At 53.3% G+C, this 10,499-nt stretch overlaps 2 long non-coding RNA genes across 3 annotated transcripts; one reads left to right on the plus strand and one right to left on the minus strand.

The window, feature by feature from the left end:
- Positions 1–1,665: 1,665 nt before the first annotated feature.
- Positions 1,666–4,783, minus strand: LOC135578258 (uncharacterized). The gene is made up of 2 exons (XR_010469743.1): positions 4,678–4,783; positions 1,666–4,157 (listed from the first exon to the last, which is right to left on the minus strand). It is a non-coding gene; the product is annotated as an uncharacterized LOC135578258 (long non-coding RNA).
- LOC110360090 (uncharacterized) lies at positions 2,105–9,766 on the plus strand. 2 transcript variants are annotated; one of them, XR_010469741.1, is made up of 3 exons: positions 2,105–2,804; positions 8,389–8,456; positions 8,562–9,766. It is a non-coding gene; the product is annotated as an uncharacterized LOC110360090 (long non-coding RNA). The 2 variants fall into 2 exon arrangements; XR_010469742.1 differs by lacking the exon at positions 8,389–8,456 and having other exon boundaries at positions 8,562–9,039; positions 9,134–9,766.
- Positions 9,767–10,499: the final 733 nt, after the last annotated feature.

A 10,499-nucleotide genomic window follows, 5' to 3' on the forward strand; every position in this document is an offset into this window, starting at 1 on the left:
CCATCACCTCCTCCCATAGTGACATTTTTGCGCATCAGCCACGTTTTTGGTGTTTTTAAGAGGAATTGGGAGTTCCTTGTGAGCAACTTGCTCCCCACAGGGTCCCCGCACCTCAGGGTGCCACGTGCTGGCAAATATTCATTGAAAACAAGTATTTTGACCCAAATTGGCCTTCCCCTCCAGGTGCTGGCAGATCCTCTTGCCGTGGGCCAGCAGGGTTCTGATTTTGGGGTGATTTGGTGTCAGGAGCCCCATTTCCTTGGCCCCTCCGTGTGCCCCGTGGCACGGGATAAGCCTGGAATTTGGGGACAATCTGAAAAACAAGCGAATGCCACCAGTTCTGTGATTAAAGCTGGGATTAAAGTTGGATTTTGGGGCCCAGGGCTGGGACTAAAGACGGGTTTTGGAGGTGGGATTAAAGTTGGGTTTTGGGGCTCAGGGCTGGGATTAAAGCTGGGGTTTGGAGCTCAGGGCTGGAACTAAAGCTAGGTTTCGGGGCTTGAGGCTGGGATTAAAGATGGGGTTTGGGGTTCAGGGCTGCGATTAAAGCTGGGTTTTGGGGCTTGGGGCTGAAACTATTGTCGGATTTGGGGGCTCAGGGCTGGGATTAAAGCTGGGTTTTGGGGCCTGGAGCTGGGATTAAAGATGGGTTTTGGGGCCCGGAGCTGGGACTAAAGCCGGGTTTTGGGTCTTGGGGCTGGGGTTAAACCTGTTTTTTGGGGCTCAGGGCTGGGACTAAAGCCAGGTTTTGGGGCTCAGGGCTGGAACTAAAGCCAGGTTTTGGGGCTCAGGGCTGGGATTAAAGCTCGATTCTGGGGCTCGGGGCTGGAACTAATGTCAGATGTGGGGGCTCAGGGCTGGGGCTAAAGCCAGGTTTTGGGGCTCAGGGCTGGGCTTAAAGCTGGATTCTGGGGCTCGGGGCTGGAACTAATGCCAGATGTGGGGGCTCAGGGCTGGGGCTAAAGCCAGGTTTTGGGGCTCAGGGCTGGGCTTAAAGCTGGGTTCTGGGGCTCAGGGCTGGAACTAATGTCAGATGTGGGTGCTCAGGGCTGGGACTAAAGCCGGGTTTTGGGGCTCAAGGCTGGGCTTAAAGCCGGGTTTTGGGGCTCCGGCCTGTGCCCCAGGTACCACCCCCCTCCCAGCGCCGCCGAGATCCCTCCGGTCGGGCCGATTGCACCGTTGCTTTTTATGGGCAAGAGAACGGGCTTGTTTGGAGCTTCCCGGCCTGTAAGATCATCCGGGCGGTCTGAGCCGGCGGTTTAAGGACGTGGCGCTGCGAGGGGTCCCCGTGAGCGTCCGCTCGTCACCCCCACCCGCCGTTGCTATTTGGGGGCCGCTGAGTCGCCGGCGAAGCGGTGACGGGATGTTCTGCGCGCGGTGGCACAAAGGGACGCGCTGCATGTCACCGTCGCTCGCCGGGGTCGGGTGACAGAGGGACGCGACGATGCGGAACCCCATTTCGGTTTTGTCCCCGCTCCTCGTTCCCGCACGCAGGACCCGGTGCCCCGGTTTGGTGCCGGAACATCAACGGGGTCACACGCGGGGTCTCAGAGTCCCCAGGGGACACTTTGGGGACACACACTTGTCCCCGGGGGGCTCCAGATGCCTCATTGGGGCTCCTCGATAACATTTCCACGGGGGAATAATTAAAACAAGCACGGCTGAGAGGATGGAATTAATTCCTTGCTTTGTTGATTCAACTCAGGATCCACTTTAACGCTTTAAACCCGCTCTAATTAAACCAATGTGCTGCAGGAACGGGACTTCCCTGTGTTCCTTTTGGTGTCGTTTCTTTTAGTTCGGTCGATTTGGGTTCGTTTTGTTGCGGTTTGGTCGCCGGGTTTGTTTTTTGGCTCAATCTCCCCGAACCAGCAGAAATCGGGCGGCGGAGCTGGGAAAACACAGCGCCCGGGGCGGGGGGGGGGGACACAACGTGCAGCTCCAACAGCGTTAACAGCCGGTCGGGGTTCGTCTCGCTAATTAGACACGATCACGTCCTGGCCGCGGTGCAGAAAGTCCCTGATTCTTCCCAAGTTTCGTGGCCTAAAGGGAGAGCACAAAACTCCTTTTTCTGCTTAAAAAACCAAGCGAACGAAGCGCAAATCCGAACTAAGGGTGCTGAAGGCAGGCAAAGTTCAAACAGCACAAAGGCGAAGGGGAAAAGCTTCTCAATGCTTGTTTCATTTCCTTTGTGCTTTCAAAAAACGCAGTTACACCCACCTCCAGATGAGATTAAATTGATCTTAAGACTTGCTACCAGCCTTTCTAGGTGAGGTCTTACGCTCTTCCCATAAGGTCTGATATTCTTACCAAATTACTCCAATAATCAAAAAACTTCACCATTACCCTTCCCCCGTTTTATGGAAAACTATTGTACTAATTTCTCGCCTATCCAGCTTCTTTCTGTACTTCCTGAATACCTTCCGCTGGCACAGGTGAGGGGTTTCAGACCATTAAAAACCTATTTTCACATTTAAAGTGTGCGTAGCACATCATTGCTGCGAAACACTTGGAGATAGGTTAACTGATTTCACCTCGCCCTGCTTGGCCAAGGTGTTTAAGGCATGGGGGCCTCGCTGGGTTACACCGCGGCGCAGGGGACAAGGACACGTCTCCTCGTCCCGCCTTGGCCGGTGGCAGCGAGCGCTCACGGGGTTGACGGCGCGGTTGGCAGCGCCCCCGGCATCGCTGCGCCCTGAGGTCACCGTCCCGCGGCGCCGCGGCACGGGAGGCCGGAGGAGCCGCCAAGACGCTCCTCTTGGCCCCGAACCAAAGCTTTCCCAGCCCTCCGGACCCCATAGCAGGTGCCGGGGAGCGGGGGGGGCGCGCGGTTCTTTGTGCTGTGTTGCCGAGGGGGGGTTCAATCCAGCGGGGTGGGTGCGGGGCCGGGAGCGCGGCCAGCGGGAGGTGGAGGGATGCCAGGACGCTGAGCGCAAGGGCCGCCTTGGGCTCCGCGCGGCCAGCGCTGCCCTAAAATAGTCGTGGTCGGGGCGGGGGGATTAGCCGGGGGCATTCCTGCGCCCCCGGCCGCCGACCCGCCGCGCCGAGCTAAATTAAATCCTGAGCGCAGCCACAAATCCTTCTGCCCCGGGGCTGCTGCTCCTCCCGCCGCCAAATTTGCGGCCGCTGAGTTTTTGGCTCGTTAAGCTCAGTTTTTGCGGGGGGGGGGTGATTGATCGGCTTTCGGTGCCTCCCGAGGGTATTTAGAGGTGACAAACCACCGCCCGGCGCTCCGTGTGTGTGGTTGAACCCACGGTCGAGGTTTCGGTCTGGCGGGTGTCGTGGGGTCTGTCCCCCCCCGTGCAGGAGGACGGCGCTGGGGGGACCCACCAGGTTCTGCCGCAAAAAGGCACAGAAGGGTTGAAATAAATCAAGAATGAGATGTCGGTGAAGGGTTTGGTGTTTGGCCTTCTTGGCACCATCTTCCCACAGTCAGAGGTAAACTGAGGCAGAGCGTCCGTCAGTCTTTCCCACACCTGTCCTCCTGATGGTCACGTTAGGGCTGGTCATGTTGCCCATGAAAACCAGAGTCATGTTCTTGCTGCTCGTCCTCGGGCTCCTCCGACGTCCCACATTGTGGCTTCCTGTCCCCACGGCTCTGTGTCCTCCACCCTTGGGCATGTCGCTGGGCACGAGGCCCAATCTCAAAGGGCCCCCCGGTTCCACCCACAGGACGTCTTGTTCTGCTGAGGGACCTCAGCCCATGAGGAAGCCCTCATGGTCCTTCCTCAGAGAGGGGTCACCACCAACATTGTGCCTGGGAGAGGTTTCTGTGATCTGGTTCTCCATCCTAGTTCTCTACCCTTAGTTCTTCATCCTGATTCTCTACCCTTGGTTCTTCATCTCTGGTTCTTCACCCCTGGTTCTCCATCCTGGTTCTCCATCCTGGTTCTCCATCCTGGTTCTCCATCCCTAGTTCTCCATCCCTGGTTCTCCATCTCTAGTTCTCCATCCCCGGTTCTCCATCCCGGTTCTCCATCCTGGTTCTCCATCCTGGTTCTTCATCCTGGTTCTCTATCTTTGGTTCTTCATCCTGGTTCTTCATCCCTAGCTGACCATCCTGGTTTTCCATCCTGGTTCTCCATCCCTGGTTCTCCATCCTGGATCTCTACGCCTGGTTCTCCATCCTCGTTCTTCATCCTGGTTCTCCATCCCTCCTGTCCAAATCATAGAATCACAGAATCACGGAATTGTTGTGGTTGGAAAAGACACTCAAGATCATGGAGTCCAAGAGTTAACCCACCCTGTCCCTGCCCCATGTCCTGAGAACCTCATGTCCGTCTGTCCAGCCCTCCAGGGCTGGTGACTCCAGCACTGCCCTGGGCAGCCTGTTCCAATGCCCCACAGCCCTTTGGGGAAGAAATTGTTCCCACATCCAACCTCAACCTCCCCTGGCGCAACTTGAGGCCGTTTCCTCTGCTCCTGGCGCTTGTTCCTGGGGAGCAGAGCCCGACCCCCCTGGCTCCAAGCTCCTTTTAGGCAGTTCAGAGATCAGAAGGTCTTCCCCCAGCTCCAGCTGAACCCCCTGGCCGTGCCCCGGGCCAGCACGCCATGACCGCATCCCTCCAAAAATAACCCGTAGCGGTGCAGGGACCCGACACCGGTCAGCCGCCAGCGACTTTCGTAAATCCACATCAATCCGGGCTCACGACCCTGCGTGGCGTTTTAACGACTTACGCTGAAAATCGCCGCCTCGTAGCACGATGTGATCCCATCGGCAGGGAATGTCTCTCCCGCCCCTAAACCCCCGTTTGACTGGGTCCCCCCGCCGCGGCATCATGTTGCTATTCAACCCCCGCGCGGTGACGCAGCCGCGGTGTCACCGCTCCGCTCAGGCCCCGCGTCACCCCACATCTGCGGCCCCGGCTCCCCCGCACGCTTGGAAAGAAACCGGCGCTTTCCAGCCCGTGATTCATCCCGTCCTAAAGCAAATGCCTAAATTAGGTCAGATGTGTCGGACCCGAGGAGCGATTCTCTCCCTGGCAGATGTTCCCATCAGATATTTACAGTGCGCTGAGATAATCCCCCCCGCCACGGCTCCGTGTTTCCAAAAGCCGCTTCGGCCAACTGACATTTTAAAGCTCGGCCCAAACGTTAAGTCACAGGCTTAAAAAACTTAACACGAAAGTTCCTTGTATATATATATGTACAAAATTAACACTTCATCTTTCCTTTTTTATCTCTGATGTTGGGAAAATAATCACGCATGAGGCCACCTCCCCGTTTAATGCAGATCCACATGTAGGTTGTGCGTGGTATAGAGAACCATTTCAGTTGGGAAAGACCCTTGAGGATGCCAAGAATCGTATCAGAAGGTTGCCAATAGACTTGGCAAAATGAGATATATATATATATATATATATATATATATATATATTTAATAATAATATATGGCTTGGGGGAGGTTGTTATTGTGGTTTTTAAACTTTAGCGTTTGTGTTTTCAGTCTTTCCTTCGCACTCGGGAGGAGTGTAAAGCAGAGTCTTTTATAAACTCTGCTTGCTCCCAAGTATTTTATATAAAGTAAAATTAAACCCTCTCATGATCCTCATTTTCCTCAATTCCACTGCTTTGTTTTTCCCAGAACTGTGGATTTTTAGTGGCTTTGTCCACTTAGCGCTAACAGATGATATTTCCTGAGCTAAGAATGGCCACAACCACCAATCACAGAGTCACAGAATGGACTGGGTTGGAAAAGCCCTCAGAGATCATCCAGTCCAACCCTTGGTCCAACTCCAGTCCATTGACTAGGTCACGGCACTAAGTGCCATGTCCAATCTCAGTTTAAAAACCTCCAGGAGGGTGAGATTGTCTATAAAATTGTCTATAAAATCAGATTTTCGCAGTTCCTGTTTCGCACGGCAGTGAATAAACATCCTGGTTTGTGAAAGCGCTGGGTATTCATTAATTTTATGTGCAAACTCTTCAAAAAGTGGAGAATTAGGAGAACGTGTTACTTATTAACCAGCAGTTCAGGTCTGACCTTGTTTACCTCTCGGTCACGTGTCCAGGGAACAGTGACCTCGGGTTTTGGGCGAGGAAGAGGGGACTTTGTTGGTCTGTTGGCGGTTGGATCATCTGGCCCGTGGTTGTGGCTGCTGCCAAGTCACGGATGCTGTTGCTGGTTTGAGCTTCAAGCCTTTGTGAGCCCCTGGAGAAATGGCCCTGGGAGAAGAACCAGTGATGTGGAGGAGCTGGAGAACCACCAGCGCCAAGATGGTGTTGAGGACAACCAACGCCAAGGAGGTGGAGAAGAACCAACATTGTGAAGGAGCTGGAGGACAACCAACACCAAGAAGAAGATGGAGAACAACTAACACTGTGAAGGAGCTGGAGGACAACCAATGGCATAAAGGATCTGGAGAGCAACCAATACAATAAAGGAGCTGGAGGACAACCAATGCTGTGAAAGAGATGGAGAACCACCAAGACTGTGATGGTCTGGAGGACAACCAATGCCAAGAAGGAGCTGGAGAGCAACCAACATCACAAAGGAGCTGGAGAACAACCAGCACCGTGAAGGAGCTGGAGAGCAACCAACACCGTGAAGGAGCTGGAGGACAATCAACACTGCGAAGGAACTGGAGAACAATCAACACCAAGAAGGAGATAGAGAGCAACCAATGCCATGAAGGAGATGGAGAACCACCAATGCTTTGATGGTTTGGAGGACAACCAATGCCGTGAAGGAGCTGGAGGACAACCAACGCCATGAAGGAGATGGAGAACCACCAAAACCACGAAGGAGCTGGAGAACAACCAACGCCACGAAGGAGATGGAGGACAACCAACACTGTGAAGAAGCTGGAGAGCAATCAGCACCGTGAAGGAGTTCGAGGACCACCAACACCAAGAAGGAGCTGGAGAACAACCAACAACTTGAAGGCGCTGCAGAGCAACTAATGCCATGAAGGAGATGAAGGAAAATCAATGACAAGAAGATGGAGGAGCAACCAACGCTGTGTAGGAGTTGGAGAACCACCAACACTGCGATGGTCTGGAGGACAACCAATGCCATGAAGGAGCTGGAGAGCAACCAACACCGCAAAGAAGCTGGAGAACAAGCGACACCGTGAAGGAGCTGGAGGACAACTAACTCCATGAAGGAGTTGTGGAACAACCAATACTGTGAAGGAGCTGGAGAACAACCAGTATAATGAAGGAGCTGGAGAACAACCAATGCCATGAAGGAACTGGAGAACAATCAATGCTGTGATGGGCTGCAGGACAACCAAAGCCATGAAGGAACTGGAGAACAATCAATGCTGTGATGGGCTGTAGGACAACCAATGCCATGAAGGATCTGGAGAGCAACCAACACTGTGAAGGAATTGGAGAACAATCAATGCTGTGAAGGATGTGGAGGACAACCAATGCCATAAAGGATCTGGAGAGCAACCAACACTGCGAAGGAGCTGGAGGACAACCAACACCATGAAGAAGCTGGAGAGCAACCAAAGCCATGGAGGAGCTGGAGAACAACCAGTGCTGTGAAGGAGTTGGAGAACAACCCACAGTGGAAGGAGGTGGAGAACAATCAGCACTGTGAAGAAGCTGGATAGGAATCAATGCTGTGAAGGAGCTAGAGGACAAGCGACACTCTGTGAAGGAGCTGGAGAACAACCGAGGCCATGAGGGAGCTGGAGAACCACCAATGCCATGAAAGAGCTGCAGAGCAACCAGCGCCATGACGGAACTGGACAAATAACCAATGTCATGAAGGAGATGGAGAGCAACCAACGCCGTGAAGGAGATGGAGGACAACAAACACAATGAAGGAGTGGAGAACAACCAAGACCATGAAGGAGATAGGGGACAAGCAATGCTGTGATGGGCTGGAGAACAACCAACATCATCAAGGAGCTGTTGAGCAGCCAAAACCATCAAGGAGATGGAGGACAACCAACACCATAGAGCTGGAGTTCTGGAAGACTGGAGGACTCTGTCCCCATCTGCCTCATTCAGGGAGGCAAATTCAGGTGGAATCAATCTCACTGGCCGATGGTTTTGACACAGAATTGGAGGTTTTCCTAATGAAACACCCTGTTGTTGAAACCCAAACGAGCGGGGAGGTCCACGGCTTGTGTAACGTAGGGAACCCAATGGGTCTGTCGGGAGGCGGCCTTCTCCACCTGAGCTGCAAACTGGGTGGTGGGGACGTTGAGGTTGGAACTTGGGAACAGTTTCTTCCCCAAAGGGCTGTGGGGCATTGGAACAGGCTGCCCAGGGCAGTGCTGGAGTCACCAGCCCTGGAGGGCTGGACAGACGGACATGAGGTTCTCAGGACATGGGGCAGGGACAGGGTGGGTTATGGTTGGACTCCATGAGTTTGAGGGGCTTTTCCAACCACAACAACTCAGTGATTTTGTGATTCTATGATTTGGACAGGAAGGATGGAGAACCAGGATGAAGAACCAGGATGGAGAACCAGGATGAAGAACCAGGATGGAGACGAGGTTCTCAGGACATGGGGTAGTGCCAGGGGTGGGTTATAGTTGGACTTGATGACCTTGAGGGGCTTTTCCAACCAAAACGATTATGTGATTCTGTGATTTCGACAGGAAGGATGGAGAACCAGGATGGAGAACCAGGATGAAGAACCAGGATGAAGAACCAGCTGTAGAGATCCAGGATGGAGAACCAGGATGAAGAACCAGGATGAAGAACCAGGTGTAGAGATCCAGGATGGAGAACCAGGATGGAGAACCAGGATGAAGAACCAGCTGTAGAGATCCAGGATGGAGAACCAGGATGAAGAACCAGGATGAAGAACCAGGTGTAGAGATCCAGGATGGAGAACCAGGATGAAGAACCAGGTGTAGAGATCCAGGATGGAGAACCAGGATGAAGAACCAGGATGAAGAACCAGGTGTAGAGATCCAGGATGGAGAACCAGGATGGAGAACCAGGTGTAGAGATCCAGGATGGAGAACCAGGATGAAGAACCAGGTGTAGAGATCCAGATGGAGAACCAAGATGGAGAACCAGGATGAAGAACCAGGATGGAGAACCAGGATAAAGAACCAGGATGGAGACGAGGTGCTCAGGGACATGGGGTATTGCCAAGGCTGGGTTATGGTTGAACTCCATGATCTTGAGGGTCATTCCCAACCAAAATGATTCTTTTATTTAGATCCATGGGCACCAAACCCACCACCCCTCAGCACCACGTTAGAACCACAGAATGTCCTGAGCTGGAAGAACCCACAACGACCATCGAGTCCAACTCCTGTCCTGCACAGGACACCCTGCAGTTCATAACACCGAGCAGCCCCTGTCCAAACGATTCCATGATTTAATAGGATCACGGGATGGTTTGGGTTGGAAGAAACCTTAAAGTTCATCTATTTTCTCATCTTTGTACTTAGTGATCAAACCGTGTTCGTAAAATTGACTTAGATTTATGATATATTCTATTAAAACAGGCAACTGAGAAGTAACTGAGAATCACGCAAATGTTACTTATAATTGCTTAAACAATAGCTTGTTTTAGAATGGGCGTGGAATATCACAGTATCACAGTATGTTTGGGATTGGAAGGGACTTCAAAAGCTCATCCAGTGCAATCCCCCCATGGAGCAGGAACACCCAGATGAGGTTACACAGGAAGGTGTCCAGGCGGGTTGGAATGTCTGCACAGAAGGAGACTCCACAACCCCCTGGGCAGCCTGGGCCAGGCTCTGCCACCCTCACCCCCAACAAGTTGCTTCTCATAGTCAAGTGGAACCTCCTGTGTTCCAGTTTGCACCCATTGCCCCTTGTCCTGTCCCTGGTTGTCACCAGAAGAGCCTGGCTCCATCCTCCTGACACTCCCCCTTTCCATACTGATCCCTGGGAATGAGTCCCCCCTCAGTGTCCTCTTGTCCAGCTCCAGAGCCCCAGCTCCCTCAGCCTTTCCTCACACGGGAGATGCTCCACTCCCTCCAGCATCTTGGTGGCTGCGCTGGACTCTCTCCAGCAGTTCCCTGTCCTGCTGGAACTGAGGGGCCACAGCTGGACACGATATTCCAGGTGTGGTCTCCCCAGGGCAGAGCAGAGGGGCAGGAGAACCTCTCTGACCTACTGACCACCCCCTTCTAACCCACCCCAGGTACCATTGGCTTCCTGGCCACAAGGGCCCAGTGCTGGCTCATGGTCACCCTGCTGTCCCCAGGACCCCCAGGTCCCTTTCCCCTACACTGCTCTCTAATATGTAATTCCCCATCTTATACTGGAACCTGGGGTTGTTCCTGCCCAGATGCAGGACTCTACACTTGCCCTTGTTAAATTTCATCAGGTTATTCCCCGCCCAGCTCTCCAGCCTGTCCAGGTCTCTGATGGCAGCACAGCTTCCAGTGTCACCACTCCTCCCAGCTGGTGTCATCAGCAAACTTGCTGATAGTCACTCAATTCCCTCATCCAAATCGTTAATGAATATATTGAATAATATTGGCCCCAGCACTGTCCCCTGAGGCACTGCACTAGATACTGGCCTCCAACTAGACTCCGCACCATTGACT

The sequence above is a fragment of the Columba livia genome, chromosome 1 (assembly GCF_036013475.1).
Source record: "Columba livia isolate bColLiv1 breed racing homer chromosome 1, bColLiv1.pat.W.v2, whole genome shotgun sequence".
Lineage (NCBI taxonomy): Eukaryota > Metazoa > Chordata > Aves > Columbiformes > Columbidae > Columba > Columba livia.